Consider the following 18,156-nt stretch of genomic DNA (forward strand, 5'->3'; position numbering starts at 1 on the left):
TTCGTCCTTCACTTATGGTAAAGGAAAGTCTACTTGGAAGGATTCAATTTACGTGAGATTACGATTAGGATATAAATATATCTGGCAATACGGTGTTGATGTCAGTGAAAAAGATAAGGAGTGTAAATTATGTAGTATGCCGTACGCCCACACCTTAGAACATTATGTATTAGAGTGTCACCTTATTGAAAAATATAGAAATAAGGAAATAAATAGCGTACCACATCAAATTGTTTGGATGTGTGATAATGGTATAATAGACAGTATACTTAGGAGCTACAAGAATTTTGCCCCAAGAATGTAACAATTATATGCTGTACTTGCTGTATGCAATGTTAAATGGGATTCTTGTACTGTTATATGTCTGTTTGTACTCACTGAATTTGTGCGCCCCTTGAGGGACTTGAAGTAGAGGGGGGTAGAAATAGCCTAAGCTACTCTATCCCTTTGAGATGTATTTATTGCTTATCTCAATAAACATACTTGAACTTGAACTTGAACCTCTCGGGACGAGGAGATCGGCGTGGAACGGCCTGCTCCCACCTGACGCAATCTGATTCAGCGGTACGCTGCCCACTCATCCTACGATTTTTTTTTTTCCCAGGATCCTGCTTAGGTACCATTCCTAACATCGGGCTTACCAATAATTTGTAATAATAGGCATTTACCCACAGCTTGCGTTAGTCGCAGTCTGCCTTACCCTCGGTGGCCTAGACTGGGGAGTGTTACCCGTCTGTCATCACTTAAATTACCCCTAGAGTGTTCTCTTCCCCAATATCTGTTCAGATCAATTCGGCTTGACCGCCTGGGCGTTGCAGTCTACGTCTCCGGTGATGTCGGTTCAAGGTAGCCCACCCACTTCTTGACTTCAGTTCCTGCCGCTAATGGTGAGCATGATAGCACGCCCTTAGTCCTCTCCTAGAAAGACGGCATCCACTGGACCTGTGGAACTGACTATACCCTATCCGGTATTATTACTCAAGCCTTAATCATAATAGAAGTACACACTGCTACACTTCCATGCGTTGTGTTTTTAGACTAACCCGCCAACAGTGGCCTTCAGGTGTTGGTCGGCCCCACAACTGTGATATTTAACATTTTGTGATTAACTGCAACATCAGTGCTTCATTTACTTTACGTTATCTAATTTATCATCATTACTATTTAACATACTTTGCGTGATCCGTCAGTGTATATGGTCTGTACAATGTTGTTTTCAGCTTGTTGCAAGGAGCCCTGTTCGTTTGGTTTTCGGAGCGTTTAATTTCTCCCCTGCTTTACCACACTGTCCTACTTATGCCACATGTCCACCCCTGCCAACCCTTACTGCCGTAATATTTCCAGAACGACTACAGACCATCGGGGAACACCTCATAACGGGGAACATTGGTTTGCGCCCGAAGAACACTCTCGATGGACTGCACGGATGGGCAAATGAAGGAACTACTCAGCTGCACTGGGGCCAGCCTTGCTAGGCTAGCCTCCGCATGGGCGGGATACAGCGACGACGGCCCACGAGGACGACCTGGCGTGGCAGTGCACAGCACGCGAAACACGCACGAGAACGACTACAGACCATCGGGGAACACCTCATGGACGGAGAACATAGGATCGCGCACGATGAACACTCTCGACGGACTGCACGGATTGGCACACGCAGGACCTACTCACCCACCCTGGGGTCAACCTCACTGGGCTAGTCTCTGCAAGGGCGGGATACAGCAATGACGACGACACGAGGATGTCCTGGCGTGGCGGGGCATAGCACGCGAGGCTTGCAAGAGGTAATACGCCCACTACACGCGGACATCAAGACGCCCGCCTTGTATACACATGCACCAGAAGGGGCTCCATTGTTCACTTCCAGGATGCTGCTTACCTAGCAGCATTTACCAGCCATGTACGCCCGACTCTGTACCTTTTTTCAGTTCTGGAAATCCTGACTGTTTTTTTAACGGCAGAGGTAACGGGTGTACAGGCACGGATGTGGACGCAGACAAGGAAAAACTCCATGATACCCCGCGACGCAGAACTTGCGGCGACGCCATTCCTGGTGGCACGGCCCCCAACGTCAGATGAGAAGTCAACGCCCCTACACGCTGATGCTCCTTACGCGGCCAGCGGGAACTCGCCCTTCGGGGGCGGGGGGGGCCTGCCTGCACCCCCACTCCGCAAGGCCTGCTGGCCTTGCGGAGTGGGGGTGCAGCGCCGGCCCCTAAGTACTACGCTGTCCGCAGCTACTTACTCTGACTTGTAAGAGTAATGTTAAATTTGCCCTCTAGGTGTATTCTACAGCTACTGCTAATTTACGATTTCACATTATGTCTGGGATTGGCGCATTTTTTCTGTCATGTGTTAGGCCACTATATGCTACTCTATAAGCCCTGATTCTACTTGAAAATTATGTTAAACGTTTGCCTTACTTGTACACATAGTTAATAAGGATTCGGCGTTCTGCAGACCATGTTTTATTTAGTTACCGGCTATAAGCATATGTATTAATGTTATTAAGTTGTTGTAGTGTAGTCAAGTTATACATGTATTTATGCTGTTGTAAATTATACAAGTTACCTGCTTCATTAACATGGTCTGCAAAAATTATTTATTTGTTTCTACTATTAATTAAATACATAGGTCCCCATGCTGTTGGTGTCTTATTCCTCCTAGATCAGAAAATCAGGAATAACGCCAGTATCTATGCTTTGTCTCCACAGAATGTGGAGGGCCTGCGATAGTGGTTTTTTACAGTTCTTTATGAATATGGAGTTCCAAGAATCCGGGCCTGGTGCGGAGTGCATAGGCATACTGTTTATGGCTTCTTCAAAATCCAGTGGGGATAGGGTGACGTCTGATATATGATTTGATGTTGGTATCGTATCCATGAAAAATTCATTTGGGTTATCAATCTTTAGTGTGTTTAATGGCTCACTGAAAACAGAGTCGTACTGCTTCCCCAGTAGCTCGCTCATTTCTTTGTTGTCATCGGTGAAAGTTCCATCTCCCTTTCATCTCGTCTCGTTCCATCTCGTCTCCCAACGATACTAGATATGGTTTTTTATCTTGATTTTGCATAGGAGAAAAAATATTTCGGATTTCTCTCTATTTCACTGATGGCCTTTTGCTCTCTTTGCCTCTCCTGGGTTTTGTATGATTCTTGTAGCTTCCGTTCAATTGTTTCTATTTCTCTACCTAACCTTCTTCACCGTTCTTGAGATAGGGTGTGACTCTCAAGTTGTTCCGCGATTCGTTTTCTTCGCCTATATAGGGAATGACGTTTCCGTTCCAATCTGCATCTCTTCCTCTTTTTTCTTAGAGGTATGCGGTTTGAACATATTTCTAGTGCTACTGAGCTTATTTTTTCCAGGCACTGGTTCAGGTTTGCATTTTCTAGCTGTTCTTCCCAGTTTATTTCTGTGAAGTCTTGGTTTATTTGCTCCCAGTTTATCTGTTTATTATTGAAGTTGAATTTGCTGAAATCTCCTCCACCGGGAATCTGGACTTGTTTTGAAGGTCTACTCCCCATGGTTGTCATAACTTCAATTAAGTTGTGATCTGAGTAACAGGTATTTGTAATCATTATGTTCCTGATCAATTCATCATTATTAGTGAAAATGAGGTCTAGCGTGTTCTCCTTCCTAGTTGGTTCTACTATTTGCTGGTTTAAGGCATACCTGTCGCACATCCGTAGCAGGTCATTTGCATGTGCCTGTTCATTTAGGCTACTTCCTGATATTCTTTCTGATATTACTGTATTAGCCAGGTGCTTCCATTTCAGGTGCCGTAGGTTGAAGTCCCCAAGCAGGATGATGTTCGGAGCTGGATTTGTGAGGTTTTCCAAGCAGTGTTCTATTTTCATTAGTTGGTCTTTAAACTGCTGAGGGTTTGCCTCCGGATATTTCATCAGGATATTTCCCAAGCCCATTCAAAGAAGCCACAGCAATCCTCATTCTAAAACCCCCCAAATCCCCGACAGACTCTAAAAACTACAGACCGATCAGCCTACTAGAGACACTAGGGAAAGTTTACGAAAAACTCGTTAATCATAAACTCAGGAATCACCTAGAACACAAAAACATATTGACAGACAAACAATTTGGCTTCAGACAACACCGCTCAACACTAGACGCACTGAACATAATAACAAACTACCTCTCCATAAATAAGCACCAGAGGGCCAAGACGGCCCTCATTGCAAAGGACGTTGAAAAGGCTTTTGACACAGTATGGCACGACGGCCTACGTTACAAACTCTGCACCCTATTTCAACTATCTGACAACATGCAGAGGCTACTTTGCAGCTTTCTAACAAATAGAAAGATGCAGATCAAGTTCCTCAGCAAGCTGTCAGGTTACTTAAACCTAAATGCAGGTGTCCCCCAGGGCTCAGTTCTCTCACCAACCTTATACATACTCTATATAAACAACATTCCTGATCCAATATACTGGACATCAATGACCCTTTGCTACGCTGACGACGTAACCCAACTGATCTCGGACTATACGATTAACGCCCTCACACGGAAAGCACAACAATAAATAGACAAAGTCACCCTCTGGGAACACGACTGGCGAATAAAAACAAACCCCAACAAGTCTAAAATTACATACTTCTACAACAAACGACGTAACCCTGCCCCAGTAAAACTCTACTCTCAATCACCAGATGCAACCCAGATCCCAAGAGTCAACAACACCAAAGTACTTGGACTCACATTAGACTTTAACCTTCGCTTTCACACACACATAACACCCAAGAAAGCTATAGCCTCAAACGCTCTATCAAAACTCTTCCCACTCAAACATGCCTCCCAAGCCACCAAGCTCTATCTATACAAAACACTCATTCTTCTACTCCTAACATATGCACCGATCCCACTCTCACTTGCAGCACCAACAAATAGGAAGAAACTCCAGCGTACCCAGAACAGGGCTCTGAGATGGGTGTTCGATACCCATTGGCAGGACTTCACCACTAGTGAGGCCCTGCATGAGTGGGCGAACATCCCACCTCTGAACATAACCTGGGATACTATGGGGAAGAAACAGATTAATAGAATTTTCACCTATCATGGCAACTACGACGCGTTCCTCAGAAACGTCCTAAGCAGACCCAGACATACGCACAGCCTCTTTAACCTGATCGACGATCCACCTCCTGCTCCGTCCTTTACATGACCCCCTCTCCTCTAATATACCACTACTCAAATCACCAAACTTCCAACTATAGCCTCCTAACTCTTCTTCCCCCCCCTCTTTACGGGGGGGGGGGGGGGGGGGACCAGCTAGCTCCCGTTTTCTGGTGCCTTGGGTGGGGCACGATGCTGATTAGCAAATCTAAGACCACATCTGGTGTGAGCCTCCAGGGCACACCCAGCTGAGGGCTGATATCTCCGTGGGTGCTCAGAAAGACGAAATGTTGTCACAGAGATCCGATTCCTTGCCTTCATTGCCTAGTCTGGTCATAACGATTTCAATGCCATGCAGCTGGGTCTAGCCCTGGCTCTTTACCTCATACTGAAAACCCTTCCTCTCACCCTCACTAATTCTTCCCCTATCCCCACTTCCACGCTCACCCATTAGGGTATCTTGACCTATATTTAATTGATTGATTGTCTCACCCTCACTCTATTTCCCGACACGGTCCGCGATTCACGAAGCGCCCACCCTCCTCCCCCTTTCTGCTGGCTGCCAGTTTTCCCGGTTCTGACTACGTCAGTCGTTGTTCCTCACGTCTTTCCTCCCGTTTCACTGGAGATGGGTGGGGGGGGGGGGGGGGTGCAGCGCCCGTCCCCAAGTGTTCCGCTGTCCGCAGCTACTACTTTGACTTTACAGCCATTCTACTAGTAAGCCCTACCTTAAGTCAGGAGATTCTTTCTCCTTATTCCTTGGCGTCTCGGCCTCTGGCCTGGGGTTATTTTCTTCTCCAAATTCATATCAGGCTCTCCCAGTCTCTATGTAATTTTCTGCCGCCTGATTATTTTCCAGCTAGGGTTTCCATTATGTTATGTTGTTCACTTATAGTGTCCTGACTGTTATACTTAGAGTTAGATTTGTTACATTCGCCTCACTGCTAATTCTAGACAATAGGCCATTAGGTTTCTGCAGAGTTTGTTACTAGGCAACAAGATTACTTTTATTTTACTACGGGTGTACAATTTAAGTTGTTTCGTGTACTTTGAGTTAGCCACGGCTATGCTATACATTTGTTAAGACCTACTTAGAGGCCTGTTTTACTTCTGCAGAATTATTTATCCTGTACTAATAAATTTACGCCCCCATACTGTGTGTGTCTTCCTTCCCCTGATCAGAAAATAACCGCTGCATTATGTAGGAATGCGGAGGAATTTCTGATGAAGGAGAAAGACAGTTGCACAGCGCGTTCCGCGGCGCAGCGCGCGGAGCGCCGTGGGGGCCTATATAAAGAAGAGAGGAGAAGTCACGCGTTCTCTCTTGCTCCAGTCACGCTCCGCTTCACAAGTCAAAAGAAAAAACCCACCCTCCTCCCCTTCTTAAGTACAGCAGTACAAAACCTACGCACAGTACTATGTACTATGTCCTTTATAGATGGGGTATTGGGGGGGGTGCAGCGCCGGCCCCTAAGTACTACGCTGTCCGCAGCTACTTACTCTGACTTGTAAAAGTAATGTTAAATTTGCCCTCTAGGTGTATTCTACAGCTACTGCTAATTTACGATTTCACATTATGTCTGGGATTGGCGCATTATTTCTGTCATGTGTTAGGCCACTATATGATACTCTATAAGCCCTGATTCTACTTGAAAATTATGTTAAACGTTTGCCTTACTTGTACACATAGTTAATAAGGATTCCGCGTTCTGCAGACCATGTTTTATTTAGTCATATGTATTAATGTTATTAAGTTGTTGTAGTGTAGTCAAGTTATACATGTATTTATGCTGTTGTAAATTACACAAGTTACCTGCGTCATTAACATGGTCTGCAAAAAATATTTATTTGTTAAATAAATAGGTCCCCATACTGTTGGTGTCTTATTCCTCCATTATCAGAAAATAATGTTTTTCATGCCAGAAACGCTTTGCGTAATAGTGGCTTTAGGCATTGTATGTACTAGCTCTATCTATAAATCCATCATTCTTTGTAAAATCTCTTGTATTATGTACCTTACCTAAATAAACATTTATTTATTTATTTATTTATATTATGTACCTCGCCCTGCCTTGGTGACGCTCTATTACTCCCTCATCTATCCTTATCTCAACTATGGTATTTGTTCTTGGGGTTCTACTTCCCAAAATCATTTACGTCCTCTAATTACTCAACACAAAGCTGCTATTAGGACAATATCAAACTCTCAAACTCTGGCCCCAGACATCACTCGGTACCCTTACTCAAATAAATAAATATAAATATAAATATAAATATAAATAAATATTTATAAATAATAAAATCTCTGAATATGTTAGATATTAAGTCAGTCACTGCACATCCTCTCATGTGTATTATATATATATATATATATATATATATATATATATATATATATATATATATATATATATATATATATATATATATATATATATATATATATATATATATATATATATATATATACATATATATATATATATAAAACACTGAACTGTAATGCCATTCCTGACCTTAAAAGCTTCATTCTAAGGTACTCTTGTATCTCATGGAATGTGACGGACAGGGCAAAGGTAGTTTTATTATTAATCATGGATGAAAGTAAATTGAGAATATTATCTTGGAACATTAATGGATTAAAAACTAGAGCGGTGGATGTACACTATTATACTCTTAGAGAGGATATTGACATAGTAGCACTCCAGGAAACTGGGGATAGGGATGGTAGCATACTGAGGCTAAATGGCTATAGAGGCTTTCATTTATATGCTGATGGTATGCTGATGGAGGAACTAGGGGGGTCTCATGTTATGTCAAAAGTACCATACCTGCCGAGATAACTGGAATCCCTCAGAGATATAGAGGTATTGAAAGTATTAGCTTGCGGATACAATTAAAGGACCGAGAGTTAAATTTCATTAATCTATACATCTCTGATAGCTCCCTTGATTTAAGATACTTGCCAGATAGAGCTCGAGAAGCTCAGGAATCTGTACACCAGTAGATTGACGGTTGAGAGGCGGGGCCAAAGAGCCAAAACTCAACTTATTTTTATTTATTTATTTATTTATATACAAGAAGGTACATTGGGTTTGTGAGAATACATAGCATAGTACAGTATCTACACTCTTGTAAAGCCACTAGTACGCGCAGCGTTTCGGGCAGGCCCTTAATCTAACAGATAATTTTAAGTAGGTAAATTCTATCAGAATTAATAAAATGATAACAAATACATTGCAAGAAAAAAATGAGATGAGAGAGATTAGTAAGTATATTAAAGCACATTGGTATATTAAAGCTCTGATTGATTACATTGACAGCTTGATTGGTAATTTAAACAAGATTAATAGACACCATACAGCAGATTGACAGCACATACAAGAAGACAGCAATGATCATAATGATAAAGAGCGAGTGCAACTAGGCGAGTGCACCAGCTTGATTGGTAATTTAAACAAGATTGGTATACTCTTGGTATACAGTTGGTATACTCTCCAAAATCAGATATTATGTACCTAACTCTGCTCTCATCTCTCTATATTATGCACAAATCTATCCCTATCTCAACTATGGTATCTGTGCATGGAGTTCAACCACTGCAAACCACCTCAAGTCCATCATCACCCAGCAAAAATCTGCTATCAGAATAATATCAAATTCTGCTTTCAGACAACACTCAGCCCCCTTGTTTAACTCCCTAAACATGCTAAACATAATCTCACTCCATAAATTCTCTTGTGTCAACTACATTTACAAAACCCTGTTCTTAAATGCAAATCCTGCTCTGAAACTCTTCTTGGACAGATGTAATAGGACCCATTATCACCACACCAGAAATAAATATCTCTTTGATATCCCCAGAGTTAAACTTAATCTGTGTAAACACTCTATGCAAATAAAGGGACCCAGTTTATGGAACTAACTCCCTATTGAATTGAAAAGCTGTTCAACTTTTACATCATTCAAAATCAATACTAAAAAGTACCTAATTTCATCTTCATAGTTTTTCACTTTTTGCCTTAAAATTGCACTGTATCTATTTGCTACCCAATCTCCCAACCTTTATGTACCCAATTTGAACATCTTTATCATTGTGATCATTGCTGTCTTCTTATATGTGCTGCCAATCTGCTGTATGGTGTTTATTAAATTTGTTTATCTGTATCTATTGCTACCCAGTCTCCCAATCTTTATGTACCCAATCTGAACATCTTTACCATTGTGATCATTGCTGTCTTATATGTGCTGTCAATCTGCTGTATGGTGTCTATTAATCTTGTTTAAATTACTAATCAAGCTGTCAATGTAATCAATCAGAGCTTTAATATAACAATGTTAATATAACATTATTATATATAATATAATAATATAACATTATCTTTAATATAACAATATTATTCTTTATACCCATTAGTATTAAGCTTTAGTCATTAATGTTTTTCCTGCCCGAAACGCTTTGCGTAATAGTGGCTTTAGGCATTGTATGTACTAGCTCTATCTAATAATCCAACAAACTTTGTAAAATCTCTTGTATGTATGTACCTTACCTAAATAAACATTTATTATTTATTTATTAATGTGCTTTAATATACTTACTAAGCTCTCATCTCATTTTTTTCTTGTAATGTATCTTTATCATTTATCAATTCTGATAGAAATTACCTTCTTAAAATTATCTGTTAGATTAAGGACCTGCCCGAAACGCTGCGCGTACTAGTGGCTTTACAAGAGTGTAAATACTGTACTATCCAATGTATTCTCACAAACCCAATGTACCTTCTGGTACATTGGTTCGTGTTCTTAGTGTTTTAGAACCTACATATCTTTCTCACAGACGTGTTCTTAGTATTCAAGAACCTACTTATCTTTCTCACTGACATGTTCTTAGTGCTCACCCACCTTTCTCACAGACGTGTTCTTAGTATTCAAGAACCTACTTATCTTTCTCACAGACGTGTTCTTAGTATTCACCAACCTTTCTCACAGACGTGTTCTTCGTGTTAATCCACCTTTCTCACAGACGTGTTCAAAGTGTTCACTCACCTTTCTCACAGACGTGTTCTTAGTGTTCACCCACCTTTCTCACAGACATGTTCTTAGTATTCACCCACCTTTCTCACAGACATGTTCTTAGTGTTCACCCACCCGTCTGACATGTTCTTAGTGTTGACCACGCTTCCTATCATCCTGACAGGCCCTAGAAGCTCTGGGGATCGAAGACCTGTTCTCGAGCCGCAGTGATCTCACCAACTATGTCCGGGGCACCAGCCTGAGTGTGAACACCGTCATCCACAAGGCCGTGGTGGAGGTGAACGAGGAAGGCTCCGAGGCTGCTGCTTCCACAGTCCTCTTTATCGATCGGGCCTCTTTTGTGTTCAGATGTGACCGCCCCTTCGTCTTCTTCATCAGGGACAACCACACTAACACCATACTCTTCATGGGCGTCTACAGGAAGCCCTAACACCATACTCTTCATGGGCGTCTACAGGAAGCCCTAACACCATACACTTCATGGGCGTCTACAGAAAGCCCTAACACCATACACTTCATGGGCGTCTACAGGAAGCCCTAACACCAAACTCTTCACGGGCGTCTACAGGAAGCCCTTGCACCATATTCTTTCTGGGGTGTCTACAGGAAGCCCTAACTCGATACTCTTCCTGGTTGTCTACAGGAAGCCCTAACTCCAGAGACCTTAACTTTGATGTCAAGGAATTATGAACAACTCGCAAACTTTAGTTTCAGACGAGTATATGTTGCTTGAAGAAGTGAAGGATGACGTCTCTTCACAGCAACCGTCATAGACAACACATATATACACACACATACACATATATATACCTGCCTCACACATATTACTCACATTCACACTCTCTTAGGTGTATACTTCCTCTTTCTCTCATAATACATATATGCACATGTATACCTCTTCTCTCTACTACAACACTTACTTCTGTCAACACTTTCAAGTGTCAACACTCACTTATGTGAACTCTAGTTAGTGTAAACACTAGTTGTGACAAACATTAGTTAGTGTAAACACTAGCTGTGACAAACATTAGTTAGTGTAAACACTAGCTGTTAAACACTAGTTAGTGTAAACACTAGCTGTGATAAACTCTAGTTAGTGTAAACACTAACTGTGATAAACGCTAGTTAGTGTAAACACAAGCTGTGATAAACTCTAGTTAGTGTAAATACTAACTGTGATAAACACTAGTTATTGTAAACAGTAGTTATTGTAAACACTAGCTGTGATAAACTCTAGTTAGTGTAAACACTAGCTGTGATAAACACTAGTTAGTGTAAACACAAGCTGTAATAAACACTAGGAAGTGTAAACAATAGCTGTGATAAACACTAGGAAGTGTAAACACTAACTGTGATTAACACTAGTTAGTGTAAACACTAACTGTGATTAACACTAGTTAGTGTAAACAATAGCTCGAGTAAACACTAGTTAGTGTAAACACTAGCTGTGATAAACACTAGTTAGTGTAAACAATAGCTGTGATAAACAATAGCTATGATAAACACTTGTAAGTGTATTCAATAGCTGTGATAAACACTAGGAAGTGTAAACACTGTGATAAACACTAGGAAGTGTAAACACTGTGATAAACACTAGTTAGTGTAAACATTAGCTGTGATAAACACTAGTTAGTGTAAACATTAGCTGTGATAAACACTAGTTAGAGTAAACAATAGCTCGAGTAAACACTCGTATGTGTAACAGTTAACCGCTGAAGAAGTTCATCTTAGTAAACGTTCACTTATTGTTGTCCTCGAGTTTCATGTTTAATAAAGTATTGCCACAAGTTATTGTTCGTATCTATATAATCTATACTATAAGAGATAATGTCTGTCTGTTCAAAGTTGGCGGTAACAAGGTTGAGGTTACCGTCACAAAAATTAAATTTGCAGAGGGAATGGTCTTGCGTAAGGGATAAACATAGGCTGGTCGGGGTCGCATAAGTCAAAAGATAACAGCGTGCTAACGCCACCTCCTCCTTCTCTATAGGTTTGGGCACTGGCGGACATCTACATATTTATATTTTCAAAACAAAATCCTTTCGTCCTCCAAAAAATCTTAAAGTAATATTCACCATTATTCACTGATCTTGGGAAAATTACGAGAATTTTGTGCTGTCAATAATTTGGCCGCAATGGCATAAAACACACGATCCTTACACAAAGTCAGGGGTTTCTCAAGCAACGGCACTGTGGGACAGTAAGTAGCAACTATTATTGTTTTGTATTTCACACCACTGAACTCCTCTCGCTCTCGAACTCCCACACATTAGACAGTTATATTGTTTATAAGGGACAGACAGGTGGACAGAGACAGTGACACACACAGCTAGAGTTAGATAAAGAGACAGAGACAGACACAAAGAAAGACAGAGTCAGACAGATAGATAGATAGATAGATAGATAGATAGATAAATAGATAGATAGATAGATAGATAGATAGATAGATAGATAGATAGATAGATAGATAGATAGATAGATAGATAGATAGATAGATAGATAGATAGATAGATAGACAGATAGATAGATAGATAGATAGATAGATAGATAGATAGATAGATAGATAGATAGATAGATAGATAGATAGATAGATAGATAGATAGATAGATAGATAGATAGATAGGTAGATAGATAGATAGATAGATAGATAGATAGATAGATAGATAGATAGATAGATAGATAGATAGATAGATAGATAGATAGATAGATAGATAGATAGATAGATAGATAGATAGATCTATGAATAGACGAATATATAGATGAACAGATAGAAAGCTAGAGGGATATATATAGATTGAAGGATAAATGGCTGCACAGATGGATGGACAGATAGCAGTATGAATTTATAGCTAGATATATGGATAGATGGACAAAGTGATGGACAGATTGGCAGATAGATGGATAGGTAGATGAATAGATGGATGGACAGAAGGATGAATAGATTGATAGAGCTATTCATAGATGGATGAGTAGATAAATGGATAAATAGATCGAAATCCCCTTGGCGCGGTGTTAAAACACACGCCCGGCGTTTGACGAGCGATCTACCCTGGGTTTGTATCATGGCCGGGGAGAATTGACTGGGCGCCAGTCCTTAACTGTAGCCTGTGTTCACCCAGCAGTGAATGGGTACCTGGTTGTTAAACGACTTGGTGGGTCGTACTCCAGGGAACATAGGATTAAGGACCTGCCCGAAACGCTATGGTTGCTGGTGGCTGTACAATAGTAAAAGAACTCTTCTATATATAAATAAATAAGGATGACATGATTGGTAGAAGGATGGATAGATGAATAAATAGATTTTTAAGTGGATGGATAGATAGGTGGACAGACAGTTGGATAGATTGGTGGTAAATAGGCCGCTAGGTAGACGGACAGAAAGATCGATAGCTAGATGGATACACAGATGAGTGGATTGATTGATGAATAGATGTATAGATGATGGATGGATTGATAAATGTATAGAGGAATAGATGGATGGATTAATAGATGAATATATATAGTTAAGTAGAGGTAGATGGATAGATAGATATATGGATAGATGGGAGACAGACAGACCCGGACCACGCTGGGTACCACCCTAATCTATACTAGAAGATACATTGTCTGTCGTCAAAGTATGAGGCCAGACGTTTGGGTTCAGGTTCACCCAAATTGACAGAGACAATGGACTGGGGTTTGGGATGAACATAGGCTTGTCGGGGTCGCCATAATTAAGAAGAGAACAGCGAGTCTGGGTCACATTCAGACCCCCACGACGATTCTTGGCACTGGCTGTCAGCTAACTCTGTAAATAGTTTGAAAATAATCAATTAAAATCAATTATTTTTACATATTTTAGAAATATGCATCATTATTCACTGATTTTGGAAATATTTATTGAATATTTCTAATGTTCATTTAGAAATAAGTAATTCATTTCAGTAAGTAATTATCAAAAGATGGCAACAAGCTGAGGAGACAATGTAGCATCATCAAATGCTGGATATTCAAAACGGGCTAAATATTACTTAGGATGCCAATACAAGAACAAAAGTGCATAAGGCAAATGATATCAAATGTGTCTGATTCACCAAGGATGCTATCTAGGGACAGGTGGCCGCGAGGGACAGTTGGGAAGCAAGATGAAAGCACGTCCAGGAGGACAAGGCATTCAACAAGGATATCCACGTCCATGACAGGAACAATGCAGTTTGGACAATAAGGAGCAGGGCGGCGCTTCTTTAAGTGCCCGTGAGTTAAACGTGTATGGCCAATATGTAACCTTGCCAAAGCCGTTTCCCACCCCCGGTTACGGAGGTAGGAGGAAGGCCATGGGGACACACTACCCTTAAGTCCACGCAGTTTGTTACCAGTAACAGAAGACCAACGACCCTGCCAACGGGCAAGGATTGAGAAATGAATAACTGAGTAGAAGTCAGAATAAGGAGCACCTTTACGGGAGATGGAACAATTGTGGATAGCTTCCTTAGTGGCAGCATCCACACGCTCATTTAAGGACACACCAATATGGCTGGGAACCTAGAAAAACTCCAGTCTTAGGATAGGTTAGGTTAGATTAGGTAGGGTTGGTTAGGTTTGGTCATATATCTACGTTAGTTTTAACTCAAATTTACGAAAAATTACCTCATACGTAATTAAATGAATAGCTTTACAATTTCATAAGAAAAAAATGATAAAAACATTGAAATTCTAGAAAACTTGGCTTATTAGGCAAATCGAGCCTTGCATAGTAGGCCGAGTATTGTGTTCTAGCTACTAGGTATAACATATATATATATATATATATATATATATATATATATATATATATATATATATATATATACATATATATATATATATATATATATATATATATATATATATATATATATATACATATATATATATATGTCGTACCTAGTAGCCAGAACGCACTTGTCAGCCTACTATGCAAGGCCCGATTTGCCTAATAAGCCAAGTTTTCATGAATTAATTGTTTTTCGACTACCTAACCTACCTAACCTAACCTAACCTAACGTTTTCGGCTGCCTAACCTAACCTAACCTATTAAGATAGGTTAGGTTAGGTTAGGTAGGGTTGGTTAGGTTCGGTCATATATCTACGTTAATTTTAACTCCAATAAAAAAAATTTGACCTCATACATAATGAAATGGGTAGCTTTATCATTTCATAAGAAAAAAAATAGAGAAAATATATTAATTCAGGAAAACTTGGCTTATTAGGCAAATCGGGCCTTGCATAGTTGGCTGAGAAGTGCGTTCTGGCTACTAGGTACGACATATATATATATACGAATATATATATATATATATATATATATATATATATATATATATACGAATATACGAATATTATGAATATATATATATATATATATATATATATATATATATATATATATATATACACAGGGATAAGAGCCACAGGGATAAGAGCCTCGTTGGACGTAGAATCGCTGTTTACCAACGTACCTGTGGACGAGACAATCGGAATGATAGCCGACAGAGTGTATCGTGATCCAGCCTGTACTCCTCTTGACATGCCAGAAAGTATTCTGAGGAAACTACTCCAAGCTTGTACTAAAGAGGCACCCTTCTTGAGCCCGGATGGGCACATGTACAAGCAAGTAGATGGGGTCGCCATGGGTTCTCCCCTAGGTGTCCTGTTTGCAAACTTCTACATGGGTACCATCGAGCAAAAAGTCTTAGTCGACATGAACTTGAAACCGGCCATATACTGCAGGTATGTTGACGACATTTTTACACAGGTACCTGATGTCAGACATCTGCAGAAGCTGAAGGAGGCATTTGAGCAGAGTTCCGTGCTGCGTTTCACTTACGAGACGGAAAAGGATGGGAAGCTGCCTTTTCTAGATGTAACAGTCATGGAAAAGGGCGGAGGTTTCCACACTGCAGTCTACACTAAGGAAACAAACATAGGAATGTGCCTAAATGCCAACAGCGACTGCCCTGACAGGTACAAGAGGAGTGTTGTTAACGCATACGTCGACCGTGCTCTCAGCCACAGCTCAGAATGGAAGCAAGTCGACGAAGAACTCTGTAGGGTAAGGCAGGTCCTAGTCAATAACGGCTTCTCCAATGGTTTCATCGAAGACATCATAAGAAGGAAAGTGAAAAGCCATGCAACCTCTGAAGAGACAACTAACACAACACCTATACCCCCTATTAGACTATTTTACAGGAACTTCTTTTCCACAGCTCATAAAACGGAGGAAAGGGTCCTGAAAGATATTGTTAATAGAAACGTTATCCCTACAGACAAAAATCAGAGGATACAACTGACGATTTACTATAAAACCAGAAAAACGGCCAGCCTACTCATGAGAAACTCTCCAGACACAAAACAGAACGCTTTAAAAGAGACTAATGTCGTCTATGCCTTCAAATGCCCACTTGGGGACTGTAAGCTCCAAAAAACCCAGTATATAGGCAAGACAACAACATCTCTTTCTAGGCGTTTAACGATGCATAAGCAACAGGGCTCCATTAAGGAACATATAATCTCTTCCCATAACCAAACCATCGCCAGAGAAATCCTAGTAAACAACACAGAAATCATCGATAGATACAACGATAGCAGGCGGCTTGACGTTTGCGAGGCACTACACATCAAGAAGTCAACACCAGCAATCAACAGCCAATTATTGCACAACTATATTCTACCCACCTCAAGACTCCGCTCCAATATAGAAGCATCAAGAAATATGGACCAATAGGCTTTCTACAAACACTTCTATTCAATACCCATTGTTTCTGTTCTGTCTTGTGTTGATACTTTTAATACCCTATTAATATCCCCTCCTGTTCTGTCTTGTGTTAATGCCACATCACCCTTCCCACCTCACTCAAATGTAGATATAAAATCAGAGATACGTTCTAATCAGTTGTGTATTTGTGAAGTCTTTGAAAATGTAATAAGTTTTACGAAACGCGCCCGTGTCGCGTCAGACTAGAAATAAAAATGAATTTTGGAGAAGTGATTTTTGATTTACCTCCAACAGTGAAGAAAGATTGTACGAAAGATTGAGAAAATTCGTGTTAGAATTATTAATCTTACTTTTTCGGTCATATTTAATAATATATGTCTACAGGAAAGACTGCTACCAAAATATACTAATATATATATATATATATATATATATATATATATATATATATATATATATATATATATATATATATATATATATATATATATATATATATATATATATATATATATATATATATATATATATATATATATATATATATGTCGTACCTAATAGCCAGAACGCACTTCCCAGCCTACTATTCAAGGCTCAATTTGCCTAATAAGCCAAGTTTTCATGAATTAATGTTTTTTCGTCTACCTAACCTACCTAACCTAACCTAACCTAGCTTTTTTGGCTACCTAACCTAACCTTACCTATAAATATAGGTTAGGTTAGGTTAGGTAGGGTTGGTTAGGTTCGGTCACATATCTACGTTAATTTTAACTCCAATAAAAAAAAATTGACCTCATACATAGAGAAAAGGGTTGTTTTATCATTTCATAAGAAAAAAATTATAGTAAATATATTAATTCAGGAAAACTTGGCTTATTAGGCAAATCGGGCCTTGAATAGTAGGCTGAGAAGTGAGTTCTGGCTACTAGGTACGACATATATATATATATATATATATATATATATATATATATATATATATATATATATATTGTGACGATAATCTCTTTCAAGAGAGATTGAGCCTGCTCTTCCCTACATAAGTACGTCAATATACAAGATAATATAGAAGATATGTCCACCAAGTATCGCCAAACGTTTTGCCAAGAGAGCAAATCGTATCCAGCACACCGTGACACCTGCTACCACCGCTGTAACCAGCAAACTGCTCATCCTCTGCCTGCCTGTCGCTGATTGGCTGGTGACTCGTCGCCCCTGCCCTCCGCCTCCACCACAAGTCGACGTCTGGGCTGCAGTGCGCCA

This window comes from Procambarus clarkii, chromosome 13, assembly GCF_040958095.1.
Source record: "Procambarus clarkii isolate CNS0578487 chromosome 13, FALCON_Pclarkii_2.0, whole genome shotgun sequence".
Classification (NCBI taxonomy): Eukaryota; Metazoa; Arthropoda; class Malacostraca; order Decapoda; family Cambaridae; genus Procambarus; species Procambarus clarkii.